This window comes from Dryas octopetala, chromosome 7 (genome assembly GCF_963921425.1).
Source record: "Dryas octopetala chromosome 7, drDryOcto1.1, whole genome shotgun sequence".
In the NCBI taxonomy this organism is placed as follows: Eukaryota; Viridiplantae; Streptophyta; class Magnoliopsida; order Rosales; family Rosaceae; genus Dryas; species Dryas octopetala.
Window position 1 is genome coordinate 9,843,034 of NC_141372.1, and position 15,066 is coordinate 9,858,099.

General features: G+C 33.7%; 1 non-coding gene across 1 annotated transcript; it reads right to left on the bottom strand.

Moving 5' to 3' along the window:
• Nucleotides 1-1,421: 1,421 nt before the first annotated feature.
• On the bottom strand, nucleotides 1,422-1,506 carry TRNAM-CAU (transfer RNA methionine (anticodon CAU)). The gene is given in 2 exon segments: nucleotides 1,422-1,457; nucleotides 1,469-1,506. It is a non-coding gene; the product is annotated as a tRNA-Met (tRNA).
• Nucleotides 1,507-15,066: the final 13,560 nt, after the last annotated feature.

The window sequence follows — 15,066 nt, forward strand, 5'->3', positions numbered from 1 at the left end:
CACTTACCACCACTATGCTCAGTATAAGTGAGTGGTTGTAATGGTTTACCAAATACTTGTACTTAAAAAATATAAATTTATTCCAAATAATCGGGCGAAACACCTGAATATACACTAAAAAACAAAGAAATTAACATAGACTAGAAATATTTTATTTAAAGACCATTTCAAGCCACAACTACCATAAAAGGAATGTGAATATTTCAAAGGGCAGAATGTCATAAGTTAGTGCTAAATGAAAAGCATATTTTCGTGTAGGAATATTTTTACCAACCATAATGTTGTGATTATGAATTATTTGGCAAGATTTGCATGACTCATATGTATTCTTTCTCACTGCCTATGAGTTGTATAGTCATTCAGTTCAACGATACCAGATGCTTGATAATAAAAACAATGAATGTGTCTTCTTGGCATTGTAAAGAGGTTGATGAAAATAGCTATACCTTAAAGAATATTACGTGCCATTGTAACTTCATTCTCATTTATCAACTCATAAATTAGTTATGGTTGATTGAAAAATTAAAAAATTAGTTGGAGTTCAAATTGAGTGGGATATTGGAGAAAACTAAATCAATTATTATTATAGAAATTATCTTTAAATTGTGTGTTACTTCTATGTCTCTTTCTTAATTTTTTGACACCTGATTACATACATAACAAATAGAAAATACCATTAACTTCTCTATCTAGAACTGCTCCTCATCATTCTTTGGATTCATATTCACTCACAACGTCACAAGACACACAACATACCTTCTCTCATTTCCTCTACATCTCATTCTTTCTTTCATTCATTAAATCACCATCATTTTTTTTTGTGAGGATAAATCACCATCATTACATCTATACCACCATCCCACTTCAAGCCTCTTTTAACTTTTATCTCCTAATTACCCACTGTTAAGATAAAATTGAATTACACTTGGAGAAGAAGAGGCGATGGTGAGTGGGTGATAGAGTAAATTGCATGTTTGGATTTGAGTTTAACAATAAAATTAGTTTGTTTGATTGCTTGAATAAAAATTAAAAAAGTGACAGATGACTCCAATTTATTGAACCACATAAACCTTAAGCATATGAGGGTCCTGAGTGAAGAAGGGAAATCTTCACAAAGTTGTAGTTTTATGATATAGCTTTAAAAATAATGAAACATATGTGTTTGATCTATGTTTATGTACTATGCAAATAATGCAAAAATGAAAATAGATGGGGTTTAAACCTTTCTAAATATAATCTTCACAAAGTTGTAGTTTTATGATATAGCTTTAAAAATAATGAAACATATGTGTTTGATCTATGTTTATGAACTATGCAAATAATGCAAAAATGAAAATAAATGGGGTTTAAACATTTCTAAATATAATTAATTGTTCACAAGTTACGAAGCAAACGCATCTTTAAAATAAAAAAAATTGGGTTGGGGTGAGAGAGGCTCGAACTCTCGACCTCAGGATCACTCAAAAGCTATGAGACCTACGCGCTAGCCAACTGCGCCACCACCCCATGTCCTAAACAACCGACTATACATTTATTTATTATTAAAACATGGATTTATTGTTATAAAACCCAAAGACACTCCAGCGCTTCAGTAGTTCAGCCCATGAGGCTTGGTTACAGATTGCAGTCAATAGGCCCTTTAAGCCCAACGACCTTCTTCATTGGGAGGTTTGGTCGATAGCTTTGTATTTATAGTGATATTTACAAAGGAATTGAGAACTTGAAAGGTGGATGGTGCTAAATTGCTAATTCAATATATTTAATTAAGTGGGTAAGTAGGAACAATTGAGAGCTAATTAATGGTGGGTTTGCTTGTGAGTGACCAAACAAAATCTTGAAATTATTGGCTCAGAACTTAATTACCTTTATAAAGTTCTATTGGGCCCCTTATTGTTCATCTGCTAAAGTCAGTGACAGTCCCACTTGCCTCACCAGACCTTTTGCGCCTATTGCTTAATTTGCTTTTGTTAATTTCACGTTCAAGCAATTTGAGTCAATAATGTTTAACATTAAGGGTTTAGGGTTTAGGGTATATTACACTTATCATATTTTTATACAATAATTTCAAATCATCTTACATGACATTCATATATTGGATACTAAAAATTAAAAAATAAAACTTAAAAAGGAAAAAGGAAATACCCTTCTAGTAAAGTAATGACACATCAAATAAGATACAAATGTGAAAAAAAAATGTGGAACAACTAGCACTGTTGGCCTATAAAATTGCTGGGAATAATGGTCAGCGGCTGATGGTTGTAAAGAGTAATGACTGACAAGGAATCAAGGATGGTGTTTTGGACAAGCATTCACTTTTCAAGATTACACAACTAGCTGTCTGAATAAATATGATCACCATGTTCGACAAAAAAAAAAAAAAAATATATATATATATATATATATGATCACCAATGACAAGGATTGGATTCTGGTAGCTTTTATAACCAATTCATAAGAATGAGAGACCGATTAAATATAGGTTGGTTGAGAGTTCTCATTGACATTACACACAGACATAGAAACATCAAACATGTAATGGAAGTATAAATACATACTAGGTGGGTTGGGCTGAAAGTTTACACACATGCAGTGGCACATCCAGATTTTTTTTTTTTTTTTTGTGGGGGCAAAATAAGAAGTTTTCATATAATTTTTCCTCTAGTAAACTATTCATAATCCCTATTTAGAGTTTGGTTATTTCAAAACCTTTGGCCTTAATAAAACTAATTCAAAACCCCCTATTAGGTCTTCCACTATGCCACCTGAAAATGTGACTCAAAACTTATTTTGAGTCACAAATGGCTCACACCCAAGCACTATGGGCCAGAAAATGTGACCCAAAAGTTAGAGTAACCCAAAGTGTAACCTAAATCTGGGTTTCAGTGTGCGCCAAAATGGCTATGACCCAATTGCAAAAGTGGCTCACCCACGTGAGGAGAGAGAGTGTGCTACAGCCGAAAATTTGGTGGGCCCCGCCTGCAACAGTTGTTAGCCACTTACTTTGGTGTGACGCGTGCGACAGTGATGAGTGATCACCAACGGTCCAGATTAAATGACCGTTGGTGATCTGAGGCTGCCATTTTTTTTTTGGCTTAATTATCGATTTACCACCCAAAATTGTAACTCATTCCCACTTTACCACCTGAAAGTTTTTTTGTTACAGATTACCACCTGTAACTTACATTCATGTCCCATTTTACCTTGTTCCGTCAACAATTTCGTTAATGTTGACGATCTGGCCGTTAATGCTGACGTGGCGCGCTAGATGTGCGCCACGTGTCACATCTTTTTTATTTTTCGCATTTTTTTATTTTTTTATTTTTATAAACTTTGAAAATTAATTAAAAATAGCTCCGAACTCAGAAAAATACACGAAAAATTCCTACGGGCTCCTATTGACTAGCACTAATTTACTATAAGGTTAAATTACCAATTTGCCCTCTAAAAATTTTCAAAAAAATTAGAAAGTCCAAATTTATTTCTAAAAAATTAAAATAAATTTTCCTCTATTAAATAAATTCTAGAATTTTCGTAAACTCTTGGAAAAATTCTCAAAAATATTTTGAAAAATTACCAAAAGCTTGTTTTAGAGAATTATTTCGAGACTTTATAGAAATTTTAGAATTTTTCTAGAATTTATTTTATAGAGAATTTTATTTTTCTCTAAGACCGAGAGGTCTTTTGGGTAGCAAGTGTTCACGAGAAAGGTATTGTTAGTTTTTAGAAGACTAACGGTGCAGACCTCATATTTTTTGGAGTTCGGGAGATTATTCTATGAATTTTCAAAGAGTCTAGAGTATTTTAATTTTCTAGAAATAAATTTGGACTTTCCAAATTTTTTGGAAATTTTTAGAGGGAAAATTGGCATTTTGACCTCATAGTAAATTAGTACTAGTTAAGACAAGTCGGTAGGAATTTTCCGTGTATTTTTCTAAGTTCGGAGCTATTTTTAATTAATTTTCAAAGTTTATAAAAATAGAAAAATCAAAAAAATCAAAAAATACAAAAAAGATGTGACACGTGGCGCACATCCAGCGCTCCACGTCAGCATTAACGGAATTGTTGACGGAACAAGGTAAAATGGGATACGGATGTAAGTTATAGGTGGTAATCTGGGACAAAAAAACTTTCAGATGGTAAAGTGGGAATGAGTTACAATTTTGGGTGGTAAATCGATAATTAAGCCTTTTTTTTTTTAAGTGGCCGGTTTGAAATTAAAGGGCCTAGATTAATGGACCGTTGATAATCAACGGTCCAGATCGCCCAAGCTTTTTTTTAAAAAAAAAAACAATAATTAATAAATCATTTAAAATTGAAATAATAATAAAAAAATTGCCAAAAAATTTCAAAAAAATTAATAAAAATTCCCCAAACCCTCCAACAGCTATATTCTCAAATGAGTCTATATATATTATACAACACTCATAGTTTTTCATCACAAACTACAACCTTTGTTTACCAAATTTGCACAAATTTTTTTTTCTTTGTCATGGCTCCTAGAGGATATGCTTGGGAGGTAGCTAAAGATGAAGCCCTAGTGATGACATACCTGTAGAATTTTCTTATTCTAAATATATTCAATATTCACCTTATTTTAAAGATCTCATTAAAATAAGACCAATAGAATAATTTTTATTATAATTTAAATTTTAAATTAAACATCACTTAATCAATATTAGTCATATTTTAAATATGTATAAAACAATGTGACCGGTCATAATACCATTGCAGTGAGAATTGAGTCACAGCACTATTTGTGACCCAAAATGGGTTTTGGGTCACAAAAAATGGGTCTTACCATAGTGGAAGGCCTTAGTCACTTAAACTCTCCTAAAACCCTTTGGTCAACTAACACCCAACTAGATTTGACCCCCTTTTATTTTAATTTTTCGATTATAGCCCTAGGGTTACTTAATCTGTTTCATTTTTCACTCTGGCTCTTTCTCTCTCTCTCTCTCGCTCACACACACACACACATTTTGTCTGCGTGTTCTCTCTCTCTCCGCGCGGCTGTCACCGGTGCATTCTCTGTCGTCCGACGACGGTTGCCGGCGAGACCGGTCCCAACCTTTTTGCCTCGCCTCTCTCTTCCTTCCACTGCACTCCACTCGCCGTGAAAGCCAACGAAGATAGTGGATCGATCCCAGGCAGAACAAGCTCCCTCACCGGCGATCTGCCAATTTCGGCAGCATTGAGGTGTCAGACCGCCCACACCTCCTTCGTCTCGTCACCCTGAGTATGATGGTTCCTTTAGAATCCTGAATGGAGCACCCACGACGAAAGTCGTTGCACTCCCTGCCGGCGATCTCAGAATTCCCGCAGCGCCACCACCTTTTACCACCACCACTAGACTCCTCTCCTTGATCTAAACCCATCGGTACTCTCCTTGAACTATGTATTAGTGTTTTGATTATGCTTTTAGTTGTGTGAATTGTAATTTTGGTCTGTTTCTATTTATGATTATTACATAATTTTGCTCTGTCTATAGGAAGATTTCTTTGGTGAACTACATAGGATGCTATCTGAGATGCCTGAAGTAATAGAGTTCCATCCCGTGCCTGATGCTCACGTTCCAGTTATGAAATTCAAGTTCGGTGAGATTTCAATAGATATTCTTTATGCTATCTAAGTGTTGGTTATATGCTGGAAATTTGTTATTCAAAATTACATCTTATCATTTTTTAATTTCACATGCCATATTACGTTCTTTGATGCATCACTGGAAAAATAAGAGATGGCTTACTAATCTGATGTTTTTCATGCATTATCATAAAGACCATTTGAAATGTGTGCATGTATTGGACATTTTGGATCTCATTCATATTCTTACTGGTTGGTTTGTGACTATGACTTCGATTAGTGTTGGCTTGCTGTGTTGTTTTTTTTTTGTTTTTTGTTTATAAGGTTGCTTAATGATTTTGGCTAAGAAGTGTGACTTCGAATTGCAGGTAAGAAGCAGGGGAAGTAATTGTCCGATAGGCTCCGGTTGAGTAATCAGTAAGAGAACATGAAGTAGTTGTTTGTTAGGTTCACATCGATGGCTTGCTGTGTTGGCTACTCCTCTCATTTCGATGGCTTGTTGTGTTTTTTTTTTTTGATAAGGTTTTTGTGTTCTTTTTAGTGAAACTGAATTCAGTGAAGGTGTAACCGTTTTATTGCAGGTGTAATTGTTTTTTAGTCAAGGTGTAATTGTGTTTTAGTCAAGGTGTAATTGTTTCATCATTTAATTCAGTTTCAAAGTGAAGTGTAATTGTTTTAGTGAAGGTGTAGTTGTTTTTTAATCAAGGTGTAATTGTGTTTTAGTCAAGGTGTAATTGCTTTTTAGTCAATGTGTAATTCTTTCATCACTTAATTCAGTTTCAGTAAGTGAATTCATAACTGAATTGTTTCAATTTAGTGTAACTGAATTTTTGAAATTCAGTTTCAGTGTAATTGAATTCTTGAAATTTAGTTTTAGTGTAATGAATACTTGAAATTCAGTTTCAGTGTTTGATTTTTGTTTTAACGAAATATTGAGTTTCAGCAAAAAATTCAATTTTAGAAAAAAAGAAAATTAGTTTCACTAAACTTCAGTTACAATGATGTCAGCGCACGTCAACATGCGTAAGCGTGCGTCGACGTGTGTCAGCGCTCGTCAGTGCGTCAGCGTGCGTCAGAAGGGTAATTTAGGATTATAAGTTATAGGGGGTTTTGTGAGAGTTTCTAGATGAGTGAGGGTTTAGACAAATTTTTTAGATGATTAGGAAATTTAAAATTACACACTATTTTTCCTCGAGAGAAAGAAACTCTCAAATAGTCTTAATTGAGAAATTTAATGTGTAGGTCAAATTGTGAAAGCGCAACTGTCCACACCGACTCTTAATAGGTCCACCCTAGCATATATATTAGGAAGGTTGGGATTAAAATACAAAAAGAAATGTTAGCTCTTTTCTCTTTTTTATTTTCTTCTTCAAATTCTCTTTTATTATTTTTAGAATTAATTATAGCAATGGTTCACAAATTATACCTCAAGTATCACACTTTAGTCCACAAATTTTATTTTAGAATTCTAGGGTCCTTAACTTTCCCACTTTTCTCACTTTGGTCATTTTCATTACATCTGTTAATTTTTTCATCCAAAATGCTTATGAGGCAATTGTGGGTAACTCTTAAATACTTACATGAATACAAAATAATAAAAAATTCGAAAATTAAAAAGTATATTAAAAATACAATAAATTAATTAAAACTAAGAAAAAACCAAGCCGGTAGCCGCCCACTCCTCCCTTCACCATCACCATCACCCATCCCACCATGCAGGGACGGATCCACTTTATAGCTTGGGGGGTCAAGCGACCCCCCAAATGGCAGAGCAAGAAGGCGACGAGTCCTGACTGAGCAAGAAGGTGACCCCCCAGCGAGAAGAACGGTGACCCCCCTACCTGCTCGATGACCCCCCCACCTGCTCGATGAAAGTCTTGGGCGAGATGCCGCAGCTGCAAGCCTGCAAGTCTGCAACTGCTGAGCTCTTTTTTTTTTTTTTTCATTTTTTTTTCTGTTTGTTGCCTAACCAAAACTACGTCGTTTAGGCCAGTTAATTAAATTTTTTCTAAGCTTCCTACTTAAAACGGCATCGTTTGGAGCTAGGAATTAAAAACAAAACACACACCTGCTAAGTAAATCCCCAGCCCGTGTGCCCTTCACATACCCAACCCCAAGTCCCCAAGTCTTCTTCTTGAACCAAATTTCCCAAACCCACACAGACCTAACCCACCCCCCACCACCTACCGCCGATCCCTGGTGCCTGCCTCCCCCACCACCGCAACCGGTCACCTGCTCGGTCCCTAAAAAATTTCGCCGCCGCTTCGCAGCGCCAAACTCCACCTAACCATGACCCCCCAGGATTTGGATCCTGGATCCGTCCCTGCCACCATGGTTCTAATTAGGCACTCTTATCTTAAATGATTACAGATTCCATGGAGTAGCAAACCACCACTCTCTTCTCTCTCAATAACTTACAAAGTGGCACCATTTTTTGTTTTTGTTCTTAGATGGATTTGTGGATGAGGAAATCAGAGAACATTATCAACCATTTCAAATCTAAGATGGGTTCATTGTCTATGATTGATCTCAGCTCTTGGATACCTCTTTTAGTAAAAACTCTCCAGTTATTGCTGCATTTGCTCAAAATCTGCAAATCCCAAATAGGGATTTTAGTAACTCGCCACCCATTTCTGCTCTAGTCGTTTCGCATCCGTGAACAAGAGAGAGAGAGAGAGAGAGATAAAAAAAAAAGAGAGAGGAGGAGATCGCTGACGGCGTGCAGTCGAACGCCGGCGATGAGGGCGGCGACGGGCTGCGCAGGGTGTGGGTTGGGTGATGGTGAAGGGAGGGGTAGGTGGCTGCCGACTGTTTTTTTTTAATATATAATTTTCATTTTTCTTAATTTTTTAAGAATTTGTTATTAATTTTTGTCTATGTAAGCATAAAAAAGTGAGACTTTTAACTGCCAGGTAAGCATTTGGATGGAAAAGTTGACACATGTAACGATAATGACCACAAGTGAGAAAAGTTGGAAAGTTTAAGGGCCCTAAAATTTCAAAATAAAATTTGAGGACTAAAGTAGGGCTGCCTTTTGGTTTGGTTTTTACCGAACCGACCAAATTTTTTTGATTTGGTATATCGAAAAAAGTTAGGTTGGTTTAGGTAAAAATCGAAAAAAGTTGGTAAATCGACCGATTACCGAAAATTATTACCGAAAGAAACTAAATCGATTATTATAGAAAAAACCAAAATATATACCGAAAAAACTGAAACAATTATCGAAATTTAGTTATATATGCTTATATAATACTATTATGTTAGTGGTACAATAAATATTAAACTACTAATATCTTAAATAACTATAAAAAAATATAATTGTATAATGTTATCATATTAATATTATCAAAAGTGTGAGTTAATATATAGAGTCATTCTCTAATAAAGTAAATGTTATTATTTTTAAGAAAATAAAAATCTTATCTTTAGGTAAGTAATGCATATATATATACACTTATATTTATCGGTATATATACATACTAAATTAATAGGATATGTACTAATACATATTATTAAACTAATTATACTAGTATATTTATTAATTACTAGGGTAAAATACTAGTACTATACTAAACTACCAATACTACTCGTGCAAATATATATTCATCAAACATTATATTTTATGCATCATATTTGATTAAATTTTAATTTATATTGGTATATAATAATTAGTATTATTATAATTAAACTGAAAATGAACCGAAGATATACCGAAGTAAACCGAAAATGAACCGAAGATATACCGAAGTAAATCGAAAATGAACCGAAAATATCCGATACCAAAATTACCGAAATCGAACCGAAAACTAAAATTTACCAAAAATTACCGAACCAAAAAATATCGAAACCGAAAAATACCGAAATCGAAAAATACCGAATTTTTTGGTTTTGGTTTGGTAAGCCCCAATACCGATCCGAACCAACCGATGGGCAACCCTAGACTAAAGTGATACTTGACGTATAGTTTGTGGACCATTACTATAATTAACTCTTATTTTTATTTTACAATATAGTTTCATAAGAGAAACCATTAATTTTTCAAATAATTTTTTAAAAATCATTTCTGCAAACAAATCAATCAAAATAAAAAATTGTTTGGTCATGTAATTGTTATAAAATAAATATGTTGTTTTTAACTTCAAAATTTGTACTCAAGGGTTGGACAAAACGTAAAAATGTAAAACAAGTCGGATCGGGCTAACACTAACACAAAATTTTGAACTTTGAATTGGATCAAACTAAGGTCGTCGGGCTTTTGAATATTTTAAGTGCCTCTAGGTTGAGCCTGAAAAAGAAGTGGAGGACTTAAAGACATGATATTAAGGTGAGTTTTGCACCATATTCGGGATTGGGCTTCCAGTACTGTTTTAATTTTAGGCTAAATGACACTTTTGGTCTCTATGTTTTTACAAATTTTTCATTTTGGTCCTATAATTTTATTTTTGGCGATTTTGGTCTAGTACTTTCTATACGATAGAAATTAAGTCCAAATAATTAACATATATTGTTTAAATTGTTGACGGAAAATATGAAGTAAAAGCACGTGCTTCGCACATGATTGATATTTCGAACAATTTAGTCCCTCTAGATGCCTATTTAAGCACATACTGGTCGTTTAATATATTCAATTTGATGTTAAAACTTTTTATTTTTTCAAAATGATTGCGTAGAATAGCGGGTATGGCTTACATAGGCATCCATGTATAGTAAGATGTCCGAAATGTCACTCACGTGCAAAGTACACCGGATTTCATCATCGATTTAAACGAAGTTAACGATTTGGATTTAATTGCTATCGTATTGGAAGTGCATGATTGAAATTACCAAATACGATAGCAATTAAGTCCAATTGCAGTTAAATTGCTATCGTATCAGTTCAATATATAGTTAAATTTTGTGAACTGTTTTGGTATCTATTGAACTGAACTGCAGTTTTAAAATGAGAGATAAGGAAATATAATACAGTCTATATGTCAACATGAGAGAGGCTGTAGATATATACTTTTTCATATGGTGGGCCAACTTATTGAAATGAATTTCACTTTAGAGTTCATATTTTTGATTTCTGAAATGAACTATTGATCCCTAATTGAAATGAATTCTACCGCTGTAAGTCTTTTTTTTTTTTTTTTACCTTTAATTCAATTTATTGTAATAAAATTGAAATGAACCTCACCATTACAAATGCTTTAAGAAATTATATATAGTTTTTTGAGAAGTACTCAAATGAACTATATATAATTAATACATCAAAATATATATGCTACTATGTACAAATTAAGAATTAAATTAACATGTTGTATAAAGTTTAAAAAACCTAGTACTAGAGCAAAAGGGTGGAATTACTCATTGGTCATTAATCAAGATTGCAATGTTTGTATAGGATTTACAAAGTTGAGAATTGTCAAGGATCTAAATTAATTGGAGAAGATCGATGATGCATGAGACAGAGAACATGTTGATGAAAAGGGATCAAGAAAGATAGAAAAGGTCAAACTGTCAAAGAGTCGAAAAAATTAATCAGCTTTTGAATATCCTATGATGAAGGAAGGCTGAGTACTGATGAGAAAAGGGTGTTGCAGTCTTGCTTTTGGGGTATAGGAAACATGAGTACATGACTGCTGCCATTAGTGGGAGAGCTTTGAGGACATTAAAGTCACAGAGAATGCTGCCTTTTTCTTTTTTTGGTTCTGTTGATCAATGCAATTTGGGGTCGTGACTGCACTGCAGTCAAGTGCAGTGCAGCTTTAAATAGCCATTGATTGGTGCAGGCAAGGAGGGTCACCCATAAACATATATAATGCAAATGCGAGAGAGAGAGAGAGAGAGAGAGAGAGAGAGAGAGAGTAGATGGATATCCAGCTCATTGCATGTTGTGAAAGAGTGATAGGACCCCACGTGGCGAGGACTAGCAGTGCCAGTTCACGGACTTGTACACTTGCTAATTCATAAAAACTAGTCATAGATAGCTGTCTCCTCCTCATCCCTAACGCTGGCAACAAGCAACATAATCACTGCGACCGAGCTCATTGTGCGTGCGTCTGCTCTCTCTGCTCCTCACAGCTTTACAATCAAACACTCATTTGCAGTTATACAGAAGTTTGTAATGTACTTCAACCATTTTTAAGATTTTTTTTTTTTATAGAATATTTTCAATGTCGGTGGCAAATGTAGTTTAGAGTAAATATTATTTATTATTTTTGGTAAAATTTAATTTATTAGAATTGATGAAATAATGAAGATGTCAGATTTTTTTATTATTGAATAGTAAGTAGGCCCCACTTTGCTTTAATTTGATATTAGATCAAATATACCTTGATTTTCTCTATGATCAAATTAGACTATGAGTTTGTCCCATTTGTTGGAAATCTAAAATCTAACATATACACTACAAATAATATGTATCATAAAAATAAGATAATATAATGGTAATCAAATAACCAAACAATATATTTCTAATTTTGCTGATTTTTCCAAAAATAATGTTTGAAAGAGAACCTACAAAAAAAAACACTTCTTATTATTAGGCGGCAAAGCTGGAAATAGAATGTTCTCATTTAAATCTCACTTTTCTTAAATAAAGATATTCTTACTCAAAACTTCTTCGTCACACATATATATAGGACTTGTTTGGGAGTATTTCTATAGAAAACACTTTTGTTCAATAGTGCATTCACTAGAAGCGCTTTTGTTAGAAATACATAAATTTTTTTAAAAAAAATTCAAGTGCTTCTTGTTAATATACTTAGAAGCACTTCTTAAGAAAGCACCTGGTACGTAGGTGCTTCACCCGGAAGCGCTTTCAAGTGCTTTAGAACCCAAAAACACTTCTTATTTTTGTTGCCAAACATAAGCAAATATATTTTTGACTATTTCAAAAAACACTATTAAACAAGCCCATAATATTTCCATCGACAATATTCTCATGAAAAATTAGATTGTCAATCTAAATTATTAATTGTATTGATTTTTAATTAACTGAATTTTTTATCCACATTTAGAGTCTTATTAAACATATAGTAATTTAATACAAGCTTTACGACATAAAAATTAGAAACATATATGCAAGTAATCCCACGTTGGAATGTCAAAATATCCTCAAAAGTCATAATCCTACATAGAGAGAGAGAGAGAGAGAGAGAGAGAGAGAGAGAGAGAGAGAGAGAGAGAGAGAGAGAGAGAGAGAGAGAGAGAGAGAGAGAGTCAGAGACTTTATGGCTCGCATGGTGATTAACTGATTAGCTTATGGACGAGATAATGGTCTTCCATTAGCATATAATAATAGACTATAAGAGGTTCAACTTTTGAGTTAATTAATGATTATGACCAAGGATTGGGAATGATTCATGCAGATGGACACGTATATAATTAATAAATAGACATAAATTTAATTTAGACACATAACTATATATGTTATTTCAACGGAGTTCATAAACTTTCAAATATTTCAAATATACATCTGATTTATTATGTAAATTAAAAAATAAAATTTCGTTCATCAATTTATTGAGAGATCAGTTAAATGTCAACTTAGCTTTTGTTAACGGGAATTAATTGGCGACGTGGCACCAACTCAACATACATTTCCCGCCAAATGAGGGACACATATCCACTTGACACGGGCCCACACACCCATCACCTCTTTCCCGCTCGTCGAACGCTCTCCTGACCATTTAGTCTTCCAAAAACATCACGTTTTCCCCCAAATTCGAATATAAATCCCTCACTTGTGTTCAACAAGCGAGAAAGAGATGATGAGTTTGTGGACCCGTGTCAGGGGTTAGGTGGACCCATGTCGCTCATTTCCCGCGGGTCCACCTAACCCTTGACACGGGCCCACAAACTCTCTCTCTCTATTATTATTAAATTGTGGGCCCGTGTCGCTCATTTGGCGGGAAATGTTTGCTGAGATAGCGCTACATCACCAAGTAATCCCTGTCAGTAAAAGCCAAACTGTCATTTAACTAATCTCTCAACGAATCAATGGACATAAATTCATTTTTCAATTTAGATAATAGATCGGATATATATTTGAAATATTTAAAAGTTCATAAACCCCGTTGAAATAACATATATAGTTACTTGTCTAAATTGAATTTATGCCTAATAAATACTAGTCTAGATTTTGATTTTTGTATTAATGCACATGATTTTTTATCTGCATTCTGTGACCCATTGGTTTTGTAATCTTAACGTACTACTGTTTTCTTTCGGTTGTTCTCTTGTTTGGAAGTTGGCTTTGTAAACAGCTTATGATTAGATAGTTGGGAACATGGGGTCATGTGGGAATATTTGATTAGCATTTAGAAGCAGTTCACGAATAAGAAAAGAATAAAAAGATTAAATCTTTTATAAACTAAAATTAGCTGTTCTTTTGACCATAACCAGCTAAGTTTAACATGCGCAGAGTAAAATAACATTAATGGATCGAGCTCCTTTGGAGCAACCCAATTGTCAGTTTTTCATTGGTTCGATCCAGAAATTAAACAGATAAAAAATGGAAAGAACCAATTAAACTCATTATTGGGTAGTGCTCGATCAGCAGCACCATATGAACAGCTTTTAGCACTATATGAAGAGCTTTTTTTATTCTGATTATCCAACAGAGTACAGTACAATAAGCAATCACATCCACTGAATCATTTGTCGATGCAAAGTGGCAACTCGATGATGATCGGATGGTCCATCTTAATGGCTTAGCTTAGCTAGCAGATCAGACCCACAATGAGTACAAATGTTGGGGTATCTGATACCCACACCTTGTAACATTAATCATAAACAAAGACCTAATTACAGATAACATATAGTAAAAGAATCTAGTGTGAACCTTCACATTAAAAAAACAAATAAATTTGTAGACGAAACCATTTTGACCGTCTCACAACGTAGTTTAATAATTAAAATCGTTTATTTTTAATATTTTTTGATGGGTCATCTTTACAAAAATCAATTATATTAAAAATTCTTTGATCATATGCAAAAAAACACAATTTGTTTAATAAAATTGAAATGATGATATGATAATCAAATTAATAAATTTTTTTATATTTAATCAATTTTTTACAAAAATGATCTTTAATGAAAGATCCAAAATCGAAGAGTTTTCGGTCATTGAACCGCATATCAAGAATAAGATGTCCACATTAATTTGAACATATATATTATGCATTTTTTGGGTGTGACATTGTTTTTTTTGGACTAGATAATTAAGACTAAGAGGTTGTATTAATTAGCTACTAGTTTAGTGATATTTCTATCCACAATATTGGAGATATTTTAAATTTGAATTCTCTCACCTAAATAGAAAAAAAGAAAAAGACAAAAGCAAGGTGGAGAAGAACACAAAGAAGTAAAGAACAAGTAAATAGAGAATTAAAAATGGGAGTGGATTAATAATATTTGATTGGAGGGTGGGAGGGTATATTAATGCAGAGGGACAGGGAGGACACAAGTTCAAGTGCGTTAGTCTCGCAGCTGTCATTCGGT